The 26,104-nt window shown below is 38.4% G+C and overlaps 1 protein-coding gene across 14 annotated transcripts in view; it reads right to left on the bottom strand.

Annotated features, from left to right (window-relative positions):
- The window catches only part of ANKRD6 (ankyrin repeat domain 6), a 283,323-nt gene that overhangs the window by 112,425 nt on the left and 144,794 nt on the right, over positions 1 to 26,104 (bottom strand). For 2 of the 14 annotated variants that reach the window (XM_069065136.1, XM_069065135.1), the window contains one exon: positions 25,758 to 25,855. The exons of the other annotated variants lie outside the window; for them this stretch is intronic. The gene's annotated coding sequence lies outside the window, so the exon portion shown is untranslated. The remainder of the gene's footprint in view (positions 1 to 25,757; positions 25,856 to 26,104) is intronic. 14 annotated transcript variants of the gene reach the window in all.

Here is a 26,104-nt window from a genome sequence, read left to right as displayed (position 1 = left end):
ACACACACACACACACACACACACACACACACACACACACACACACACACATATATATACACAAAACCGGAAGTAAAAAAAAAACCTCCTAAATGAGATCCATAATTATTCAAAAGAGTCTGGCCCAACAATTCACATGGTAACAGACAAGTGGATTAAGAATGCCTATTGTTCAGACTATGACATGCATCTGGATTACCTATCAGTACTTATATCTTAGATAAGCATACCACAAGTACAATTGCTGTGGGAAGCTAGATTGTGCAGCAGATAGAACACTGGGCTTAGAATCAGGAAGACTCATATTTTTGAGTTCAAATTCAGCCTCAGACACTTACTCACTGTGTGACCTTGGGCAAGTCACTTAACCCTGCTGGCCTCAGTTCCTTATCTGTAAAATGAGCTGGAGAAGAAAATGGCACACCACTCCAGTATTCTTTCCAAGAAAACCCCAAATGTGATCATGAAGAATTGGACATAACTGAACAACAGTAACAACAATTGTTGTAGGTATATTTCTAAAGCCAGTACCCTCTTAGTGCAGGCTGGATGTTGGAATAAAATAAGACACTCACAAATCACTGGATGTTCAACAAAGGAGATTTACTTTGCCCTAACAGAGCAAAAATATGCAACAAGGTTACAGTGGCACATAGCTCCTCTGGACATGGTTCCTCTTGTCTCCATCTGGAAATGTTATCAAGGCATGGTAAACAAATCCTGTGGTCTCAGGCACCCATCAAGTCTGAGAAGTATGGAGTCCTCATGGCTTGGGCTTTTTACTGGCCCTAGGCCACGAACCTGTCTCAGAGAAGCTGGAGTCAATTCAGGTTTCAGGCTGGGGGTGGGGCCTAGGTAGGCCTTCACCAAGGAAGCAGCTAGAAAAGTTAGGTCTCAAGAAAGTTGCAGGTGGAGTTGTGTGTGTGGAAAATGTGTCAGGGTAAGGGAAGCTACATCAGGAAACTGCTGTCCCACCACAACAATATACTGGGACCAGAAATAAATGGGAGAAAAGAGAGTAGACTGCATTTGGGAGACTGTATAGTGCTTTTAATGAGCCCAAACTTCTTCTTGAAACAAAGAAGAACTTCTGTTTAACACTAATATTCTTTCAGTACTATAATATGGCTACAAAGCAAGGAATGTCGTAGTCTTCTAAGAACTGAGGTTCTAAGTTACACAAACACAACAGAGAGACTTGTGGTGGGAATGAGAAGGTTGCAGCATTATGGAAGAACTATGTAAGAGAAGTATCATAAAAAGCATCACCAGAAAGATGAATGGTAAGAAAAGGACGTGGGCTGGTCATTTAGGGAGCCCAAAGAATAATGGTTGGCTAGCCTGTGTACTCCATTTCTTTCCATGCAAAGTTAAGAGATCTAAAAGAAGACTCCACAGAGGTGGACCCCTGCTGGTAGAATTACACATGATGAGAAGGCATTAGAGAGGTTATGAACTTGATCACTAGAAAAATACTCCACAGATGAGATTACAGGTTATTATTGTTAGAAATAATGTAGGAGTCTTAGAGCTATGATGCCAACTCAATACAGATGTGAGTGGTAAAGAGCCATCAACAGTAATACCAACATTTCCCCCCTCTTACAATGAGTGAATAACCACTTATAGACCATCTACTACTGCTATGACACATCACTGACTCTCCAATTAAGTTGAGATTCTTCCAGTTTCCAGTTTTAGAACGTTTTAGAAAGGGGCAAAACTTCCAATGTATCAAAGGACAGTTGTACAAACCCTGGACTAGTCATCAAAAACCTATGGACCAAGTTGAGTATGGTGGTGCATGCGTGTAGTCCCTCTTTGTAGGTAGAAAGAGGCTGGTAGATCTTTTGAATTTAGGAGTTGTAAGCTGCAGTGGGGCTAAAGACAACCAAGTGTCTACACTAAATCTGGTACCAGCATTATGGGCCCCCAGTGTCATGGGGCCACCATGTGTCTTAAGATCAGGAACAATATGTTTGTCCACCTCTGTATCTGCCCTCTTTCTTTCTAGGTGACTCAAACTATAGGTCTCTACCCTTCATATCAGAAAGAGAAAACAGAGGGAAGAAAAGAAAAAAGGGAAAGAGAAAGAGGGAAGTGACTTATTTTTCCCCTGCTCCCTTCCATATTAAATGTGCTATACTATAGTGCCTCAATTCTCCTAGCCTCAAAAACGCCAATCCTAACTTCCTAAAGGATGTCTCCCAATCAATGACCTGATGCCTGTCAGCACCAATACAATGGACAGCACCACCTTTAGCATAAGAATTTCCTGGCCCCCATGTGCCATCTGGTCTCCACAAATTATCCATTCAGTTCAATTTAGAAAATATACATTAAGTGCTTACTATGAGCCAGATGCTAAGAATGAAATGGCAAAATGAAAACCAGTCACTGACAAAAATCAAATAATGCCTACCCTCATATGAAACTTGCATAGCTTACTTTGTTATAGAGGACTCTGGTTTTCTGAGAATTCATTAGTTGAAGCATGTATTTGCTATTTGTTTGGGTATGTGCTTATTTATAGTTTACTATTTAACTAATGTAGGTGCTTAATAATTGTGTGTAAAATGATGAAAACCTTAGCCCCTATCATGGACTGAATTTCCTTTCTTTGTTTTTAATTGTCAGTAACAATTCTCATTTCTTTAGAGTTTTGCAAACATTCATGACACAGTCACCTTGAGTTTCAGAGTTCTAATGTATTCCTTGCACACTTTTCAATGATTTTGGAACAAATAAGTTTCTGACCTTCAGTATGAGGTAAAGACAGATCCTAGGGAACCAGATATTTCTAAAGGTTAGTAAATGCAATATAAATCTGCTTACAAAAATGTCTCTCACAATTAGTCTCCCACTTATTTTTCCAGTTAACTGTACATTTTTATCCCCTTAAAATTTTTTTATTCCCAGAGCTTTGTATAGTATTTGACACATAGTAGGGAGTTATAATTAATGATGATAGTTCAAGGACAGAGTTCTTTTCAAACTAAATTGTCTTGACTTCTATTTTAAAGGACCTGTTTTATACACTGACTCTGCTGCAGCAGACATTAACTAACCACATTCCTTTGTTGTAGAGAAACTTCTCACATATACTTGTCCTTTACTTTGCTTTCCCTAACCCCCATTACTCCCTCCGATAAGAAACTCCCTCCAAAGCATGACTATCAGTGAGTGTGCCCTACTTAGAAAGCATTTATACAAAACAAAATCTATCATATCAGAGGACATTGTGGAGCTTTCTGGAAACCCAGCTCACTCCTGAAGTTGTTACAGTGAGTTTCTTCTCTACAATAACAGACTGTTGTCCTCTCTCTTTACCCTTTATTCTGTGGGCTAGGGGCAGAAGGGAAATCTGTATGTATATTCATGTGAGTATACATTCTTAGAGTGTCTGGATGAAAAAAGCAGTGGATTAAGTATCTCAGCTCAGGATTTCATGCCTTAGAATCAGCTGGTAAAAGGTTTCTCAAATCCTTGCCAATATAAAATTCTCCTTGTGACTTACACCTCCCTCTTTTCTTAGTCACAAGGGATTTTCTATCCCTTATTCAGAGCATCGAATGAGCCAGCACTTTACTACAGGCTAAAGCTCCATTGGGATCAAATGTACCTGGGGAGACAAGGGAGACTATGCCAAAAGTCTATTAGGCTAACAGAAGTTGTAAAACAACTTTAGAATTCTGTGAGATTACTCAGAGGCTGTTAGACGTATACATACACTCAGCTGAGACATATGTGTATCCAAGTGTGCCAGGTTGACCTCTATCTGTGTCTGCTCTTAATCTCATGCCAATTCCAATCCCCTATTGGACTGCTATATGGGTAAACAAAATGTTGATGTGTATATATCTATAACTATAGAGCAACATATCTAAAATTTATTGTGGCCTTCTTGAGGGGGTGTTGGGGGAAGGGAAAAAAGAACAAAGTATAAAAGTGCACAGTAGGGAACAAAAGAAAACTCACAAGGAAGCAAAGATGGACAGTTCTCAACATGAGTCTTATTTATCATATAGGCTTTCTTGAAATGAAAATTTAGTGTTACATATTTTGAATCCTCTCATGTTCTGCTATGCACACAACATGCTTTTTTTCTTTCTAACTTTGTATTTAAGTTCCAATATTTAAGTGTATGATATGTTTTTGTTGTTTTCTCTATTCTGTATTTGTGTTTGACCCTAAAATAAATTTTGAAAAAAAAACAAAAAAAGAAAAAAAATAAAAATAAAGATTCCAACCCCCCCCCCAAACAAATATTGAGAAGATTCCAAAAGCTTCATTCATTATCAAGATCTGATTGTCTTTTTACTCAACTAACTTTAGTACCAATCTTCCTAAACTTAGTTATGATCAGCTTCTGCTCTTTCCTTTTTTTTGAAGAAAAAAAGAGAAAGATTTTTTGTTGCCATTCCCATTGGAAACAAAATGGGTGCCCATAGATTGGGACTGGTCAAAAAAACTATGGTTTATGCATGTAATGGAATATTATTTCGCCCTAAGAAATGATGAATATGAATTTTTTTTACAATAGCCATTTTCTGAACCATTTTTCTCATTTGAAACAAAGAAAAGACTAATATGAAAACCAACAAAGCAATCATGTCTGACAGCATTTGCAACATTCTGCATCTCTCCAGTCTAATCTCCCTCCCCCCAGTGGAGGAGGGGGACCATACTGGAAAAGGATCTATTTTAGCCTCTGTTCTTCAGAACTAAGATTGCTCATTACAATGAATCTGAGTTCAGCTACCTCTTAGTGTTGTTTTCATGTACAATATTGGCCTTCTGTTTAACTACTTTGAATTTTTGTGCTTATTTTCTTTCTATTTGTTCTGTATGTGTGTGTCCTTGTTGTCTCTCCAGCTAGAATGTAAACATCTTGGAAGTAAGGATTGTTTCATTCATTGTTTTTCTATTCTTAGCAGTGTCTGGCACATGGTAAGTGCTAAATAAACGCTTGATGGGTTGACTGATAGGGATCCTGCTTTATTTGTTCTCGAATCTGCTTTACAATCTTCCCAGGTTTCTTTGAAGTTTCCAAATTCATAATTTCTTAGGGGTGCCATGACATCTCATTATACCCACAGACTACAATATTTGGTTGTTAATTATTAGAAACTCACCTACTTTAGTTCCAGTCCTTTGTTACCATAAGGAGTGTTATCTCTTTTCCAAACAAAACATAGTCTCTTGTTGAAAATGAATGTAGTTCACATTTTAAAAGTCAGTGTTAGTTATCTACCAATCAATCACATTAAAGCAACTACTCAAACACAGTGCTAGCCACTGAGAATACAAATGCAATGAATGAAATAAATCCTACTCACAAGGAGCTTACATTCTAAAGGGGAAGACGACAAAGAATGATGATGTTGGTGGTGATGATGATGATGATGATGATAGCCAGTATTTATGTAACACTTTAAGCTTGGCGAAGTGATTTACAAATATTATCTCATTTTATCCTTACAACAACCCTGGGAGACAAGTGCTATTATTATCCCTATTTTACATAAAGAAACTGAGGCTGACAAATTAAGTAACTTGCCCAGGGTCATAGGTCCTGCTTTGAAGGAAGTGTTAGGGGATGGGGACATCAAATTAGGAGTGTTGGGGAAGGAGGGACTGTAGATCCTTTTTATAGAGTAGTTGCTGAGACTATTAGACAGTCTGAGGGTAGTGGAGGAGCAGGGCCCAGGAAGGAAGGATTTACCTTTCAGCTGCATCAGTCAGAGACTGGATTTGGGCTTCCTAAATAGGCTACAATAGGCTACCCATAGGTATGGTCTTCCTAACTCCAGAGTCAGCTGTCTATCCCCTGTGCCACCTACCTGCCTCCTTTATGTGTGTCTGTATGTGTACAGAATAAATAGAAAGATAATCAATACATTGTAGTTAATATAGGTATTTTGAGAGGGAGAACATTAGCAATTGAGAGGATCAGGAAGGGCTTCATCTAGTGGTGGTTGATAAGTTTTCCCTACTAAATTCTCCAGTGAGTATTCATTCTAAGTACACCAAATTACACCATTATTTGCCTGAATTATCTTCAAATAAAATGCTATCATCAGTTCAACCAGAAACTCATAGCAGGTCCTAAGATGGTGACAGTAGGGATAGAAAACACACTAACTCTGCACTGCCTATTTTATGCCAAGTTTTAGCCCCAGAGATGAGATGTTAATTTTCATGCATTTTAAGCTGTCTTAGAGCACTCAGCTCTCTTGGGACTTGGTTCTTATGATTATCATGTAGTATTATTATAAAGCAATTTTAAAAGAAAACATATTTAATTGGCTCAGCTTCTGAATCCTGTAAGAATATCTTCATCCTCTGGAAATTATTAAGCATTTATAATCCTTTTATACAGAATCACAGTTGGAGGCTATAAGGAATAGACTAGAGACTTCAGTTTTCTTGGGATAAAGGTACAGTAGAAAGAACAGTGTATTTGCCATCAAAGGACCTGGTTTCAAATATTGGCACTGCTAATTACTTGTGTAATCTCAGGGAGGTCAATGCTACCCACAATTTTCATCACTTATACAATGATGAGGTGAGACCCAATGATCTCTAAGCTTCTCTCCAGTTCTAAGCCCTATGATCCTGGAGCTATCTGCTCACCCAGTGGCACAATATATTGCATCCATAATTAGAAAGGTCAGACCTAATATCTGAACCTCTCCACAGTTGGGGAGTAAGCTATCATCAATTATCAGTTCTTAGATGCTGAAAATGAAAAAAAAATCTTTAAAATACAGAAATATCAACAAGGCAACCCAAAGCAGTTTAGTGGGAAATTACTTTCACAACCTCATAACCCCCTTGTTTTTTATCTGTCTCTGTAGTCAGTGCTCCCTGATGCTCCTCCTCACTCTCCACATTTCCCTTTCCATAGCCAGCTTTCCCTTCCTGCAAGTGCTACTGACATTCCTTCTTAGAGGAACTCTCAGTTTCTTGGTTTCCTACACATATTGGCAGATAAAAGCCTTTCCTTCCTGGGTCCTGCTCCTCCACTATCCTCAGGCTAACAATCTCAGAGACTACTCCATAAAAAAGATCCACAATCCCTCCTTCCCCAACACTCTTAATTTGATGGCCCCATTCCCTACCACTTCCTTCAAAGTATCAGACTGATGAATTTTTCCCATCACATTATGAAGAGTTAGTTTTCAACTAAGACAAAGGAGGGTTTCAGTCATTGTTGGTAGAAATATCATAGAAGCATACACTCCCAGCTGGAAGGAACTTTGGAGGCAATCTATGCTAACCCTCTCGTTTTACAGGTGAGGAAATTAAGTTCCATAGATGTTAAAATGACTTGATTCCCTATTGCCTCTAGGATAAAAACAAATTCCTTTGTTGGGCATTTAAAGTTCTTTACCGAATAACTCCAGACTATATCCTGTGATATTTCATGTGAATCACCCTACATTTTAGCCAAACTAACTCTCTTGACATTCCTGTTATAGGGTATTCTATTTCCTATCTTTAAACCATGGCATAGATTGTTCCTCATGACTGCAATGCTTTCCTCCTCACCTCTACCTCTTGGAATTTCCACATTCCTTCAAGGGTCAGTTTAGGTGCTGCTGCCTACACCAGATCCTTCCTAATCCTGCCCCATCTTTCCATCACTGACTCATCTGCTGCTCCCCAAATTGCTTTTTTATTTACTTATCTATATGTATTTTGTATTCCCACAGTAGAATGTAAGAACCTTGAAAGCAAGGATTAATCTTTGTATATCTAGCCTCTATGACAGTGTCTTGTACACAGTAGACACGTATTAAATGCTTGTTGAATTGGATTAGATTGGATTGTCTAAGACCCCACAGGTAGTAACTGTCAGAGCAGAGATTCAAGTACAAATCCTGGAAAAATCAAAAATCTTTTGAAGCTGTTAATTAATAACTAATGTTATGTCATTTGAGCCTCACAACCACACTGGGAGGTAGATGCTATTATTATCTTCATTTTACAGATGAGAAAATTGAGGCAGGCAGAAGTTAAGTGACTTGCCCAGAGTCACACAGTTAGCAAGTGTCTGAGGTACTATGTGAACTCAGATCTTCCTGACTCCAGGTCCACTGTTCTATCCACTGTCCCACTTAACTAAGTAGACAGTATATTAGAGTAAAAAGAGTTTGAACTTTGAATTAAGAGACCCAGTCTCAGGGGTGGCCAGATAGCACAGCAAGTAAGAGCACCCGCCCCAGAGTTGGGGATGACCTGGGATCGAATCCGGGCTCAGACACTTAGTACCCACCCAGAAACACCTGGCCTTATAACTTTGAGCAAGTTACTTGACCCCAATTGCTTCAAAAAAAAGACCTAGTCTCAAATCTTAAATGTGTTAAAATGCTATGTGATTATGGGCGAGTAACTTATCATGTTTCAGTCTGTTTTTCTCATTTGTAAGAAGGGAATAATAATATTTGTGAAACCTACTTCATAGGGTTGTTGTGATCAAAATGCTTTATAAGCCTTAAATGTTAAATAAATGTGAGTTATTATCATCATTACTACTACACAGTGATACAGAATTTGACAAGTCAAATTAATAATTCATGTGATCATAGACTAGGAGCTAAAAGGAACTTATAGTTCATAGGGAGTCATAAGTCTAAAACCATCTTACTCAGTCCTCTAATTATTTTATTTTTTTGCTTTTTGGAGGGCAATTGGGGTTAAGTGACTTGCCCAAAGTCACACAGCTAGAAAGTGTGTCAAGTGTCTGAGGCCAGATTTGAACTCAGGTCCTCTGGACTCCAGGACCAGTGCTCTATTCACTGCACCACCTAGCCACCCCTAAGTCCTCTAATTTTACAGATGAGAAAGTTAAGGCCCAAAGAGAGTGACTTGCCCAGAGTCACAAAAAAGTGGCGCAGAGCTATGATTTGAACCTAGGTTCTTTGGCTCCAAATCCAGCACCCTTTTCATCACACCATGCTTCTTAACTACCACAAGACCAATTCTGGACTTTTGTACTAAAGGCCCAGAGAAAATGTAAGTGAAATGGGAACTCCAGTCAAAGCCTAGGCATCCACAGTAGGGCTCATAGTTCAATGTGACCAGACCCTTTTTACACAAGATGTCTGGTAATGGGGAATGGAAAACAAAAAAGAATACTTCTTGACTTAGTTTACTGCCTATTTTGTTTAATTAATTAAATTAATTTTAATTTGAAAAGTTTATGAAACTTTTTCTTTAAAAAAGAAAATGAATGTAACAGAGGGGAGATAGTAATGGAAATGATAGCATGGATAAATATCTGTGAGCATCAAAGCCACGGGCACAGCCTATATGCTGTAATAGTGGAAGTTACAGAAGCCTTATTTCCCATGGGTTATCCCAATAGAGATGATAATACATCCTCAAACATAAAAGTATGCACTATTTCATGGCTGAGGGAGTATGATTCTCCATATAGGATAATACTTTTCTAAAAATAATGACTCAAAAATACTCCAATTTATTTCCATTTCATCTCTTTTTTTTTTCTTGAAAGGGCACTGCAGGGGAAGGTGCTTTTAAATAAAAAAATCCATCCATTTCAGATAAGTTTCTGAACTGGTAGGCCAGACTAGTACTTCTTCAATACTTGAGAAATCCAAGATTTTGTTGGTATACTTTCCTTTGACAGAAAAAAAACCTGCAGTTCCCTCAGACTTGGCCATGGCTGAACAAAATTAATCACCCACTGGTAATCCTGGTGATGAGTATCACTCATATCTGACATATCTCCCACCCTGATGTCTTTGGACAGGTTTGCCTTTATGTCTTTGAATGTACCCCCACTGTTGCCCCAATCCTGGAACCACTGTAGACATCCTGAACCTGCCCTTTCTGCTTTCTATCATCAGAATATAAACAAGGAGACTACCATTCACACTTCTGTCTAATTTTAGGATTAGCACCAGAACTGCTTAACAAAAACAAAAATAAACTGCAAGGTTTACCAGTGTCTTTATAGAAGCAGCAAAAAGGCAGGAGAAAGGTGTGACAACAGTGTTTTACCACCATTTCTATTGCCTTTCTACTGCCAAATCAATAGTTTGTCTTCCTGGCTGATGACTTGTTGGTAGGGTACATTACATGTAACCTCCCAAGTAAGAGGTCGTAATAGCATCTTTCTAGTCGTTCTTTGTAACAGTACTACTCTGTACAAAATATTAATATTTCAGGAATAGCAGCACACAGTTATCTGACAAATATCAAGAGTATCAGAAAGAGCTGTTGGGTACAAAAGGATATTTTCCCTTAAAAATCTTTAAGTCGTCCCCTCAGGTATCCCAACTCAACAAGGGGTCCCCTAATTGACTGTGGAATAACAAGTAATGAAAGACAAAAAAAAACAAAATAAGAAAACAAAAAAAACCCCAACAACAAAACAAAAAGACCACTTTCAGTTGCTATTCTTACCCATCTGACAGCCTACCCGTCATTCACTAATCCAGGGTATTAAAATTGAAGAAAGGGATACCAGATGCTCTGCTCTAGGTTTTATAGGAATAGGATGTGAGTTTTTAAGCCACTAGATTGACCAACTGATGATTCTGCTTATAGCAATTGACAATAATTTAGTGCAGTGGTTTCATGCCCAATTACACAGGAGTCATTGGAGTTCTATTTCCATACTCTTTTAGTTTTTGAGTCTCAGAACTTGGTTGGGAAGTGAAAACCAGGAGAGGAAGAATGAAGAGGGATAGAGAAAACAAAGTGGAAAGAATATGCCCAGAGTCTTCCAAGGCAATAATTGCCTAGTGTTTGTTGAATTAAATATAAGGCAAGAAAGAAAATCAAAGTATAGTTAATAACATCAAATTATACAATAGAAAGAATTCTTGATTTGCAATCAAAAAGTCCAGACTCAAATACTAACTGCCATTTACTATTCATGTGATCCTGTACATGTCATTTAACTTCTCTGTGGCTCAGTCTCTTCATCTGTAAAATGAGTATTGGTCTAGAACAAAGTGTTCTTAATCTAGGGTCTGTGGACAGATTTTTGGGGAAAGAGGGCATAAACTTGGATGGGAAAAATTTGATCTTTATTTTAATATAATTTGTTTCCTTTGTAATCTTGTGCATTTAATTTTATGCATTAAAAACATTGCTCTTTCAAGAGAGTTTACAGGATTTATAGACTGACAAATAGGTCTATGACACACACACAAAGATGCAAAGGACCTTTGGTCTAGATGATGGCTCTGGACTTTTCCAACTCAAAATTCTGCTTCCTGTATAGCATGTTATGAGTCCTAAAAGGGATTTTTTGCATCAATACCACTTCCGATCCATCTTCTCACCATGCTGCTGAACAGGCACACTCCCCTACTTTCCCAGCACTCCTTTATATCTTATATTCCCCCATTAGAGTATAAGCTCCTTGAAGGCAAGGACTATCTTACTTGCATTTATTTGCTAGCACATAGTAAATACTTAATAAATGTTTTATTTATCTCTCTTAAAAAGTGACTGGAATGTCTCTACCCTCTGACCCAGAAATTCCACACCTAAGTAAATATTCTAAGGAAATCAAAGAGAGAAAAAAGGCCATACAGCAAAACATTTTGTGTGACAGAAAAACCTAGAACCCAAGTAAGTATCCATTGACTGGGGAATGGCTAAATGAATTGTGGTTCATCTATATAAGAGAATTTTACTGTACTGTAAGTAATGGCAAAGATGGAAAATTCCAAGAAGCATCTTAAATGAAGAAATCTTCATATAAGAAGACTTACATGAAATAATTAAGAGTAAACAGAACCAGGAAAATAACATGACCAAAACAACATAAATAAAAATATTAATAAGATGATTCTATGTAATCAAAATGGCCATATTGGCCAACAAGAATTGAAAAAATTCTCTCTGTACCTCTCTCCCTCTTTGCTGAGATGTAGCATTATGGATACAGAATATATACATGTTATATATATATATATATGTATATATATATGTATATGTATATATATATGTATATGTGTGTATATATATATATATATATATATAGAGAGAGAGAGAGAGAGAGAGAGAGAGAGAGAGAGAGAGAGAGAGTCTGAATGGTTGAAAATTTTTTGTTTCTTTTTAAACCTGTCTTACAAGGGGAAGGAAGGCTTTCGGGGGAGTGGTATATGAATGTCATGTGAAAACATAAGGCATTGTGATAGTAATGGCAATTAAAGATTCCCCTGTATTGGCTTGGTTTTCAAATTGATTGTGTTAAAACCCAGAGTTTGTTAATCCCACCTGTGGGATGGGCTTGTTGATGTGAAAAGAAAGTCCTGAACTGGGAGGAGCTGGTGAGGTAGATTTGGAGAGACACTAGAGAGAGGCAGAAGATTTTTTTGGAAGCAGCACCTCGTGGAGAGAGAGAGACTAAGAGAATTGCTGGTGGCCGCTTTGAATTGCCCTGGACTTTTGAGACCTGCCCCCTGAGCTGCCAAGGACTGAGGAGACATGGCTGTTTTGCTGGTACTTTGTCTGTCTGTTTTGATGTTATTTTGCCAGATTTGTCCACTGGTGAAAGACTGTCCTTTTGTTGAAGAAGTCCTGGAACCTGGCTGTTCGCTAAGAAGGCCTGCCACTGTCCTGCAGACAGAGAGTGAATACTGTCCACTGGTGAGGGACAGTACTGTTGTTGCAGGGGTCTGGAGACTGTCCTGCAGACAGAGTGAATACTGTCCACTGGTGAGGGACAGTGCTGTTGTTGCAGGGGTCTGGGAGCCTTTCTGTTGGTTCAGAAGCCCTGAAGAAGGATTTTCTTGTTGTATGTTTACAGAAATCCTGGGAGAGGGCTTTGCTAATGTGTTCAGGGGTTCTAGGACTGTTCTACAGACAGAGGATAAATTCATGAAGGGACTGGCAATGTATCTTGTGGCTTTGCTAAGCCTTGTCTCCCCAGGAACTAAGATTGCTGAGAACTTGCTTCGTGTCAAGATGAAGAAAAGACCTCCATTTGGGTATTAAGTGCTGTGTTTAAACTTGATGTAACTCTGGGGTAGATTCAATTGTGATCCAGGGGTGGGGAACTTTTGACCTTATTGTGCTCTGTGATTGACAAATGAAGGTACTTCACCTATGTTTGGAAACTAATCTCCATTTGAGAAGAGGGGCTTTGTGGTGGACTTAATTAAGGTATAGCCTAGGGGTGGAGAAGTATTTAGAACAGAGACTTTGTAATTGATTGAATGATTGGAAGGTCCTGGGGTGGGGTAGTACTTGGAGATTATTTAATCACATTTAGTAAATGCTGTATTTTGAATGATGTCATGTTTTGATCTTCTCTGTTCTTGGTTTGTCACTGAATAAAATAGAGAGCACCTATGCTGGTATTTTGAACCTGGGAAGTTGCCTTTGCTTGATATTACATTACAGGCATCAATAAAAATCAACACAATTTTAAAAGTAAAAAAACTACCTCATATACATTACCTTATTTGATACTCACAACTAGGGGAAGTATATTGTAAAAACTTATTATTCCCATTTTTTTGTTATTCCGATTTTACAGAATAGCAAACTGAGTGAAATGGCTTCCCTAAGTGGTGTAGCTAAGACTTGAACCCCACACCCCCCAGTCTCCTGACTCCAAATTTAGTGTTCTTTCTACCATACTAATGATTGCTTCATCTTACAAGATAACAACTCTGAACTCGCATCTTTTCAGTAAACCTTTATCCTGGGGCTCCTTCCTCTCTCTGATTGGATAGGATAAAGGGTATACATTGGATAGCTCCTTCCACATGCTCCACTTAAAAAGAGTGCTCAGGGCAATCATCTCAAAACTTCCCACCTCAGCTACAGGACTTCATCTTGCTCAAGAGTCAGGTACACTCCCCCACCCTTTTCAGTTTCTTTTTATGTGTTGTCTTCTTCCATTAGATGGTGAGCTCCTTGAGGGCAAGGACTGTCTTGACTTTCTTTGTATAAGTAGTACTTGGCACAATATCTGATACTTAGTAGGTGCTTAATAATGTTTACTGGCTACTGACTTCCAGACCTCAAGGATATAATCATTTATTTATTTATTCATTCATTCATCCATTTTTTTATTTATCTATCTATCTATCTATTTATTTATTTATTCGTTCATTCATTCATTCATTCATTTATTAGCAATCAGGGTTAAGTAACTTGCTCAAGGTTACATGGCCAGTTATTTCTGGGTGTGGTGCTGAGTATCTGAGCCCAGATTTGATTCCCAGGTCATCCCGACACTGGTGCCAGTGCTCTTACTCGCTGTGCTACCTGGCCGCCCCTCAAGGATATAATTATGAGAGAAGAAAAAATAAAACCTAGGTAGAAGACAAAACATGTATTGGGCAAATGACCAACTGTAGAAGTATGGGGAAGGCAGGGAGAGGGAGATAGGGAAAGACCAAGAAAGATAAAAAAGCAAAAAAATAAGAAAAAAGTCAGCACATTTGAGAGCATACTTCATTGGGTCTATATGGTCTCCCTCTTGTGAGTAATCTGCATCCATAAATGCAGATCCTTGACACAGGGTTCATTTGGAGGTGCCACAGGTCCACCTCTGGATCTCTTGACTTAGAGTGGGTATTAATGGGGCACACCAGCATCTACTGACTAGCCCTTGATCACATTACATGACCAGGCCAACTCCTTTGAATATGTCTTAGATACTATCTTGTACACTGTTTCTCCCATGTAATTCTTAATTGGTAATATGCGGTAACCTATTCAGGCCCATCATGGTCTTTCCAGAATCCCTTGGGTGATCTACAACTTTAATTCTTTGGAGACTAGAGAAAAATCTCTTTGGATAGTAAACTGTATCATTCATTTTATCCTTGCCACACAGACTGACGACTTTAACAGCAGGTCCAGATCCTCAAGGTATCCAAATACTTTGAGGGGATTTCCTCCCAAAGGGTTTTACTATCAAATTAAGAGAGTATTTCTAAAGAAAAAAAAACACCTACATGTATTGCTAGTTTAAAATTTTCAAAGCAAAACGTTGCTTTGGTACTGGCAAACAGCCAGCAAGCTTCAGCCATAAAAAAATAAGGATCTGTGCCATATTTGTTTCTATAAGATAGTAATAAAGAAGTAATTTTTACTGATACCATCTCCTACCCATGTCTGTCTTTTATATTGTGAAATGACAGGCCTTTGATATGCTCAGTGTATAGAGTTCTAAAATCTGCCCAATGTTAAACAATATCTAAGCATGTATATGAACAAATTCTAAAACATTAGACAGACATGTGACAAATGAAGTTTCACAACTAAATCCTACTCATTTAGACCAAGATGAGTAAAAAGGAGTTCAAGTCTTGCTCTGTGCCTGAGAACAAGAGGTAAACTGAAAAATGCTTACTCACAGTTCTAGGCAACCATTAATGGGAAATATCTTAGCTAATTTTAAGCTTCACCAGAGGGAATGAACTGATGTGGTACTTAATCATATATTATCTTATAATTCCCTATAATTATAATAAGCATATAGATAGACTATCTCCCCAGTGAGGCTGGAAATTATCTGAGAATAGGGGCTGTTGATCTCCCTAAAACACAAACCTGACTATATCACTCTCCCCACTCAATCAACTCCAGGGGTTCCCTACTTCCTGCAAGAGCACATATAAAATGCTCTGTTTGGCTTTTAAAGCCCTTCATAACCTGACCACTTCCAACCTTTCCTATTTTTCTCCCTACCACATACACTGCAATCCAATGACACTGGCTTTCTTAGAATAAAACCCTCCATCTCTTTTCTGACTGTTCACAAAGCCTGCAATTCTTTATCCTCAAGTCTCAGCTAAAGTCTCATCTAAGTCAACTTAGTCTCTAAGTTCCTTGAGAGCAAGGACAATTTTTGGCATCTCTTTGTAACCCCAGCTTTTAACACAATGACTAATATATAGAGGCACTTAAAAAAAGTTTACTGATTTGACTTACACTTTTTTCCTACCTTCCCAGAAAGTTTTGCACATTTTAGGTGTCCTACAAACATCTATTGAATGATTGAATGAATTAAAACAAACACTGATAAGCAATTCTGAGTCAGGTCTCTACCATAGATAACCCCTAGAGAATTTAGCTTATTATTTTTTGTCTTAGCATATTCAGGGGAGAAAATGAATCTATGGACAAAAACTTCACCTTGATGAACTCTTCTCATCTCTGTTTACTTTGTAGTGGGTCACAGGTGGTTAATGTAAACTTTATTTTCATTCAGCAAATGATTATAGAAATTTACTGTGTATCTAGTTCTATTCTAGGTGCTGTGGGGATACACAGGAAGCATGAGACTTATCCTTGCCTTAAAGTTTATAATCTAGTTGGGGATATACTTTGAAGCAGTGTTAAAACAATATTTCAAGGCTCCATAATTTCAGTGGTGTAGATATATCCTCTAACACAGATTACAACCTCACCAATCAATTAAATCAATCAACAAGCATTTATTAAATGCCTATGTGGCCAAGCATTCTGTTAGGAGCTAAGGATACAGAGATAGAATTTGGACAGTGTCTGACCTCAAGGAATTTAGGAGAGATGATATATACATATGCATGTATATCCTTGCCTTAAGCTGACTTTCTTCATGACTCACTAGCTGACTGAAAATTTCCAGGTTATATGGCAAGAAGAGGTTAGGATGCCTCCATTGTCCATCTCTGTAAGTGTAAAGGAAATAGATTGTTCTGTGACAAGGGAGTCTCTCTCTTAGTCATTGCAAGGAAGATTCTTGCCAGAGTTCTCCTTAATAGGCTGAATCTTCACCTGGAAGATGGTTGTCTACCTGAGAGCCAGTGTGACTTCAGAAAAGGCCGTAGAATGGTTGATATGGTGTTTGCTGCCTGACAACTCCAGAAGAAATGCCAGGAACAGAACAGAGGTCTATACACAATGTTGGTAGATCTGATCAAGGCCTTTGATACTGTCAGTCATGAAGGCTTATGAAAAATTATGTCAAAATGTGGTTGCCCGAGAAGTTCTTAGCATTGTATGACAATTGCATGATGGCATGCTTGCCTAGGTTCCGGACAATGGACAGTGCTCTTGTGCTTTCCAAGTCACCAATGGAGATTAACAAGGCTGTGTGCTTGCTCCCATGATTTTTTAGTACGATGTTTTCAGCCATGCTGTCAAATGCTTTCAATGAGGATGAACACAGCATCAGGTCAGCTACTTCAGTGATGGTAAATTCTTCAACTTGAAAAGGCTACAAGCGAAGACCAAAGTGGAAGGAGCGTTGGTGCATGATTTTCTGTTTGCAGATGATTGTGCATTCAGTGCAACCTCTGAAGCTAAGACGCAACAAAGTATGGATCTTGTGCTAATTTTGACCTAACAATTACCACCAAGAAAACACAGGTGCTCCATCAGACAGCACCACACCATTTTTATGTATAAATGGAGTTTTTTGTTTTATTTCTTTTTTCTCTTTTTAAAAATTTTTTAGTTTACATCATTCATTTCCACAATATTTTGAGTTACAAATTTTCTCCCCAATTTTCCCTACCCACCACCCCAAAAACAGCTTTCCCACTGAATATTCCCTCCCCCAATCTGCTTTTTCCCATATCTTCCCCTATACCCCCTTCGACTTTGCAGTAGGGCATGGTGGATCTCTATGCCCCAGTACCTGTATATATCATTTCCAAGTTACATGTAAAATAATAATAATAACATGTATATATATTTAAACATTTGATTTTAAAACTTTGGATTCCAGATTCTTTCCCTTCCTCTCTTATCACCCACCCTCACTGGGAAGATAAGCAATTCAATATAGGTACATGAGTAGCTATGCAAAACATTTAAATAGTGGATATATTGTAAAAGACTGACTTTATTTCCCTCCATCCTATCCCACCCCCACTTGTTCTATTCTCTGTTTTGATCCTGTCCCTTTTCAAAAGTGGGTGCTTCCAACTTCCCTCACCCCAGACTGCACTGCTTTCCATTATCCCCCCTCTCTTCCCCTTCCCCTCTATCTCCTGTAGGGTGAGATACCCTATTTAGTGTGTATGACATTCCCTCCTTAAGCCAAATTCAATGAGAATGAGGTTGACTCATTCCCTTTTGCCTCCTGTTCTTCCCCTCCATTGTAACCATTTTCCCTTGCCTCTTCTATATGAGATAATTTACCCCATTCTGTCTCTCCCCATCTCCTCTCATTATATTCCTCTCTCACATCTCAATTTCACCTTTTAAGTATCATCCCTTCCTATTCAATTGTGCCTGTGACTTCTATGTATACCTGTAGACATATATACACACACTCACATAAGTATTCATACACCCATATACTTTCCTATATAGACACATGTATGTATATATACATACACACATGTACACACACACATATATATACATACTCACATATATACATTTCTATTCCCTTAAACTATTCTCTACTGAGAAAAGTTTCATAAGTTACACTTATCATTTTTCCATGTAAGAATATAAGTAGTTCAACTTTGTTAAGTTTTGTATGATTTCTTTTCCCTGTTTACCTTCTAAAACTTCTCTTGCTCCTTGTATCTGAATGTCAAATTTTCTATTCAACTCTAGTTTTTTCATCAAGAATTCTTGAAAGTCCTCTATTCCACTGAATGACCATTTTTTCCCCTGGAACATGATACTCAGTTTTGCTAGGTAGGTGATTCTTGGTTTTAATCCCAGTTCCTTTGATCTCCAGAATATCATATTCCAAGCCCTTTGATCCCCCAGTGTAGAAGTTGCCAGGTCCTAAGCTATCCTGATTGTGTTTCCACAATACTGAAACTGTTTCTTCCTGGATGCTTGTAATATTTTTTCCCTGATCTGGGAACTCTGGAACCTGGCTATAATTTTCCTAGGAGTTTTCTTTTTGGGATCTTTTTCAAGAGGTGATTGGTGGATTCTTTCAACCTCTATTTTGCCTTCTAGTTCTAAAATATCAGGGCAATTTTCCTTGAGAATTTCTTGAAGGATGATTTCTAGGTTCTTTTTTTGACCACGGCTTTCAGGTGGTCCAATAATTTTTAAATTATCTCTCCTGGATCTATTTTCCAGGTCAGTGGTTTTTCCCATGAGATATTTCACATTGCCTTCTATTTTTTCATTTGTTTGGATCTGTTTAATAGTATCTTGATTTCTCATAAAGGCATTAGCTTCCATTTGCTCCAATCTAATTCTTTTTTTTTTAAAGCAATCGGGGTTAAGTAACTTGCTCAAGGTTACACAGCCAGTTATTTCTGGGTGTGATGCTGAGTATCTGAGCCGGATTTGATCCAGGTCATCCCGACACTGGAGCCGGTGCTCTTACTCGCTGAGCCACCTGGCTGCCCCTTGCTCCAATCTAATTCTGAAGGAATGATTCTCTTCTGTGAGCTTTTGAGATTCTTTTTCCATCTGGCAAATTCGACTTTTTAAGGCATTCTTCTCCTCATTGCCTTTTTGAGCCTCTTTTGCAATCTGAGTTAGTCTATTCTTTAAGGTGTTATATTCTTCAGTCAGGTTTTTGACTTTCATTTCATAATTTTCTTGCATTGTTCTCATTTCTCTTCCCAATTTTTCCTCCACTTCTCTTATTTGATTTTCAAAATCCTTTTTAAGCTCCTCTGTGGCCTGTAACCAGCTCATATTTTTCTTGGAAGCTTTTGGTGCAGGAGTTCTGACTACAATGTCTTCCTCCTGTTTCATGCTTTTATACTTTTTGTTCCCAGAATAGGAGTGTAAAGTTGGGTTGCTTTGTTAGCTTTGCTTCCTTTGCTTGCTCATGTTGCCACTCAATTACCTGAATTTTGAGCCTTTTGACACAGTAGAACTCTGCTACCAGAAATGGGAGCTTTATCCCAAAAGCTGGGGTTTTTGCAACTGCTGGAGGTAATAGTTGGGTGCCCTCTCTGAAGCCTCCACACACTCTGGCAAGCTGGTCACACACCCCAGGACCTCTACTCTAGACAGCAATCCAGATCCAAGCAAGTTAAAGCAAGAGCGATTACCCCTCAGACTGGTTGCTTGGTCGCCCTACAATCTGCAGACCAGGAGCTGAAGCTGCCACACCAGGAGCAGCAGCTGCACAGCCTCAGTGCCTCAGCTGCTTCTTGCCCTGGGGGCAAGGGCCAGATAGCACTCCAAATTCCCAGGTCCCAAAGTCCATACTGCACTGACCTCTCACTTTGTCTTTAGCATGTATGGGTTGATAATTCTGGTAACTGCCAAAGTTGCTAATGATCTGAAGTCCCTCTAGCCAGTGGCTGGTCAGGCTGCCCTGAGGCCACAACCTCAGGCTGGGAGGGGTGGGGGTTAGGTTCGGCACACTGCACTGGACCCTTCCTGCCGGCCTGCTGGGCTATCCTCAGTGGGAGGTTAGCTTCTCTGTGTCATTTTGTGGGTTCTCTAGCTCCAAAATTTGTCTAGAGTCATTTTTTACATGAATTGGGGAAATGGGAGCTGGAGCTGTGCAGAAGTCCTGTTTCTATTCCACAATCTTGACCTAACTGGAGAAGTTTTGAATGTTGTAGATAAGCTCAGTCACCTTGGCAGTGTACTCTCTAGGGATGTACACATTGATAATGAGGATGATGCACACATTGCCAGAGCTAGCCCAATATTTGGGAGGCTCCAGAGGAAAGTTCAAGAGAGGAGAGGTATTAGACTGACTACCAAACTGAAGGTCTACAGAGCCATTGTGCTGACCTCATTGTTGTATGCCTGTGAAACCTGGACAGTCTACCGGGGCCATGGCAGGAAACTGAATCACCTCCATTTGTATTGTCTTAGGAAGATTCTGAAGATCACCTGGAAGCATAAGGTATGAGACACTGAGGTCCTTTCTTTTCTTTTTTTTTTTTTTAAAGCAATTGGGGTTAAGTAACTTGCTCAAGGTTACACGGCCAGTTATTATTTCTGGGTGTGGTGCTGAGTATCTGAGCCCGGATTTGATCCAGGTCATCCCGACACTGGAGCCAGTGCTCTTACTCGCTGAGCCACCTGGCCGCCCCTACTGAGGTCCTTTCTTGAACTAAATTGTGAAGCATTCAAACTCTGCTTCAGAGAACACAACTCTGATGGGCTGGCCATGTTGTTCAAATGCAAAACATATGCTTGCCAAGAAGACTATTTTATGGTGAACTAATACAGGGCAAATGTTTACATGGTGGTCAGAAGAAACGATACAAGGATACTCTCAAGTTCCCTCTTAAGAACTCTGGAAATGATTGTGTGACATGGAAGATGCTGGCACAGGACCATTCAGCATGGTGTGCCCATATCAGAGAAGGCATTGTCCTCTATGAGCAAAGCAGAACTGAAACAGCTCAAAGGAAACACAGGATGCACAAATTTAGAGAAACCACTCCAAATGTTCACATGGACTATTTGTACCTGACCTGTGGTAGAGCCTTCCAAGCTCCTATTGGCCTGATCAACCACAGCTGGACACACTGAAACTGGACTCTAGCTTAGAAAGGTCATTTTGGTCCTCTTCGAGAACGGACAACAACCAAGTCACTGAACTGAACTAGGCTGTTCCTCAGATGACAAACATATAGTAGTAAGATCTTTGATCTAGAGGTGAAAGAGACATTGGAGTTCTCTAGTCCAACCAGAAGCTAAATGACTTTCCCAAATGTTGTAGGACTCCATAAACTATGGCTGCCACAATTCATTTCACAGTTTCTGGTTTTTTTTTAAATGACACTCCTTATTATGTGTATGAGGATATGTTTGCTTCTTAGACTATTATAATTGTAAGTGCCACCCTTCCTCTGAGGAATACAAATGAACTGACATTGCTTGCTATAGAACAGATAAACGCATACAGTTACATGCAGCTCTATTATTTATAAAGGTTTTTTCCTCTTCCTGTTAAGATCTTTTTATATTAGCGCCTACTGTACATCCCCTATAGACTCTGAGCATTTCCAAATAGAATCAAAAGGGGAACCATGATAAACACTTCCACAAGTCCTATGATTCCCACTCAAAAAGAACAACCCAAGGCCATCATTCTGGCATTGACCAGGCAATTCTGAAGCAGGACTCATTCATATTAACTGGCTACCTTCATGATTTTAATTGTTTCTTGCTTTCTTTTACTTTCACACATGAAACCAACTGGTTTCCTCCATTGTCCAAATTAGAAGTTCTCAGATAAGGGTCAATTTGAGTAAGACATATATTTTCAGACACAATCAATGTGGGAATTTGTTTTGCTTGACTATGCATATTTGTTACAAGAGCTTCCTTTTTCTTTCTTTTTTCATTCCCTAGTGGTAGGTGGGAAAGTAAAGGGCAATAAGGACAGGGTTGTAAAAAAATAAAAAAAGAAGAAAGAAAGAAATGAGAGTCACTGTAGTATCAATTTTTTAAATGCAGAAAAAAGGAAACAAAGGAAGTACAGAAAGAAACCCAGACAAGTGGGCTACAGGTTACAGTGCTTAGCATACATAGTACCTGGCACATAGTAGGTACTTAATGTCTACTGACTAATTGATTATATAATTAAAAAGAAAAGCAAGCTGTACATAATAGAGATTGGCAATTTCATGTATAAATCCTTCCCCCCATCTATTATGTAGATAAGACACACCCATTTTAAAATTAAATTTTATTTTATTTTCACAATCACCCACCTTTTCTCCTTCCCCAAAATACCCATTTTAAATGTCTACTTTATTTGATGCCTATTAAGTTCAGAAAAAAAATTTAATTAAAAAAAAGGTAAGTGTTCATCTGGGTCCCCAAGGCCCCCAGCACCTAGGGTTATAGATAAGACCATCCATACTCTGCCTTTTTAATCAAATTCAGTAAATGAGGAAACATTCCACCCCCTAATCTCATGCTCCTTGACCATTTACTGTGCTCAAATATCCCAAAGGGCAGATCTGGAAATAGGTGATAGATATCATCTTGCTCCTCCACCATATATAAGATATACAGAACTATAAGAACAGATAGAAAACAGAGGGACAGAACTTATTCTACACAATAGGGAAACATACAAAATCATCTTTAGAGGGGACATGCCATCACCCCAATCTGGAAACAGATTTGGATGACATAACCACTCCCCCATTCCATCTCTAATCAGAAATATCTAACTATTAAATCTCTTTTGGACACATAAGTACTAATTATGGGCTTTCTATTTTTATCTTCTCTAGTGTGAAAGCTGTTATCACATAATAATTCATTTCAAGAGGCATTTGCTACCAGATTTAAGAATTGAAAGGAGTAGGAGAAATTGATTGCGTCTCATTTAAAAACTTCATAAACGGATAGGGAAACCACATTATACTATAGTGAATGGCCCTAATAGGTCATACAGATAGTAACAGGAAGTACAGATATGTGAACGACAGTCCTCCAACTACAAAACTTTCAAAGTTGTTTGTTTATACATTGTTATATTATATAAATTATTCTCTTAGTTCTGTTCATTTCATTCTTCATCAGCTTATACATGTCTTTAAGATCGTTCATTTTTATAACATTGGTATAATATAAATTATTATTTTCTCTTCACAATTCATACAAGTTTTTCCAGGTCTCTGAAACAATCTATTTCCTCATTTCTCACAGTACAATAGCATTCTATTGTATTCATACCTATAAGCCAATCCCCAATTAATAGGCCGCCCCCTTTGCTTCCAGTTTTTTGCCAGTACAAAAAGAACATCTATACATATTTTTGTACATCTAGGCCTTTGTCATTTTTCTTTGTTCTTTTTGGGGGTATGGGAGTAGGATAGTTGTAGGTGTAGATATAGCAGTAGGATAGTTGGGTTGAAGGAATGAAATAATACTAATAATATGCACATATTCCTTTAGTATTTACAAATTGTATTTTTCAGAAAAATTTTGTAGTGCAAGTATTATTATCCACACTGTGCATGTGAGAAAACTAAAGCTCCGAGAGCTTATGAAGTGAACTTTTTAGGAGCATGCAGTCAGTAAAATATTCACAGAAATAGAATTCAAGTGTTCTAACTCTCAGACAAGGCAGCAGAGCAAGTGGACAGGACACTGGACTGGCAGTAAGGAAGACCTTTAAAATCCCTATCTGCTCTAAATCTACGATCCTATGACCAGTTCTCTTTCCACTACAATGAGTTAATACTACCTGATAAACAATATATTTTTTCTCTATCTGTCCTCCACCCTCCTCTCCCATCCCCCAAAGAGGCCAAAGGTTGGTTTGTCCGCTTCCTTTTTAAACTGTGCTCTTTGGTGGGTGGATAGGAGTAAAAAACAAAGTCAGGTCTGGATCCTAAAGACACAGATCTCAAATTTTCTATACATAGCTAATTGGTGCAGTGGATAGAATTTTGGACTTGAACTTGTAAAGAACAATTAGTACAAATAATACACAATTTATTCTCAAAAACTGAGAAAGAAAAACCTTCTGCCAGATTCTTTATTTTTTTTTGGCGACAAATTATGGACTTGGAGTTAGGAAGACCTGACTTTAAATCCTGCCGTACATACTTACTAGCCATGTGATTCTGGGCAAGTTATTCGACCCTTCTTAGCCTCAGTTGCCTCATCTGTTAAATGGGCATAATAATAATAGTCCTCCCAGGATTACTGGAAGGATTAAATGAGATAACATATATAAAGAACTTTGTAGATCTTAAAGCACTATATGTTATTGTTCAGTGGTTTCAGTCATGTTTCACTCTTCATGATACCATTTGGGATTTTCTTGGAAAATATACTGGAGTGGTTTGCCATTTTCTTCTCCAGCCCATTTTACAGATGAGGAGACTGAGGCAAACAGAATTAAGTAACTTGCCCAGGGTCACACAGCTAGGAAGTGTCTGAGGCCAGATTTGAACTCAGGGCAGTCCTAACTCCAGCCCTAGCACTCTATCCACTTTGATACCCAGCTGCCCCAAAGCACTATACAAATGCTAGCTATTAATATTATTATTATCCCATTATGAATGAATTGGTTAAATACCCTTTTAAGCTGATTTTCCCCCTTACTCACTCACATTTGATTCCTGTTATGCAAAGAAATATAGCCTTTCCATATCTAAGTCAGTCTCCCTTAAGATATAGCTTAGCACCATTCTGGTGGCTTCCTGAGAAGCACACTATTTGTTTTATTTAGTTGTTCCTGGATTTATAGGGCAACTAAATCAAATGTGGTGTTACTGTTCAAGAAATGTGATTTACTGTGAATAGTTAAAAAATAGTAATGGCCCAACCATGGAACCTGCCTGGCAGATGAATGTTTTCCTGTGCCTTTCTCAAATACCAGAAGATTGTGCTTTGGAGGTAATGATAATGATTCTATAATCACGTACAGGAATTACAGTGACAGGTAGATTACCAAAGAGTTTTACATTGCATTTACATTATATCTGTGAGGCAAATATTACTTCATTTTCATATAGGTAAGCAGAGAAAAAGGTAGATGACTTTTGGTCAAGGTTACACCCCTTATTCATAAGCAGAAATGCAAAGGTTCACTACCAAACTCTATTGATAGCTCAATGATCTATGCCCAAAGCCATGTTTCACCAACCAATTAATCTGTTCACTTTTGTCAAAAATCCAAATACAGTCTTATAAGAATAAAAGAGAACATTAAGACTCTTACATATGTCTTAAGATAGATGGAGTGCATTTCTAAAAAAAAATGATCATAATCAAATGAAAATCCTCTTGGTTACAGTTAAACTTAGCTTTTCTGGAATAGTCATTAAAACAAATCACATACACAGCTCTAATACAGACAGTATCATAACTAAAATAACTGGACTTACCGGCAATAAATCTTCTGCTCAGTGTTTCGTTTCTATAGAATTTCTGTCTCTCTCAAAGTCTGAGGATGTGAATCTTCTGGTCTCTTTATAAAGGACAACTGGGGAAGAGCAAATGACCAGAAGTATCTCTATGGAGATGTCATTGGACACACCAATCAGTCATTTCTGTAGACTAGGATATTAATTTACAATAGATTATGGATACAGGCTCTAGTCTTTACTCAGGTTAAGCTTTTTACTGAAATGTATCCTGAATAGGGTCAATGGAGTAAAGCCTGAAGGAACTTGATCCAACCTTATGAGAGAGAGAGAGAGAGAGAGAGAGAGAGAGAGAGAGAGAGAGAGAG

Source organism: Petaurus breviceps, unplaced genomic scaffold (assembly GCF_028583685.1).
Source record: "Petaurus breviceps papuanus isolate PSGF00001 unplaced genomic scaffold, PetGlider_PUasm1.0 90667, whole genome shotgun sequence".
Lineage (NCBI taxonomy): Eukaryota > Metazoa > Chordata > Mammalia > Diprotodontia > Petauridae > Petaurus > Petaurus breviceps.
Note: the sequence above shows the minus strand (reverse complement) of the source record. Positions and strands in the feature narration are given on the sequence as shown.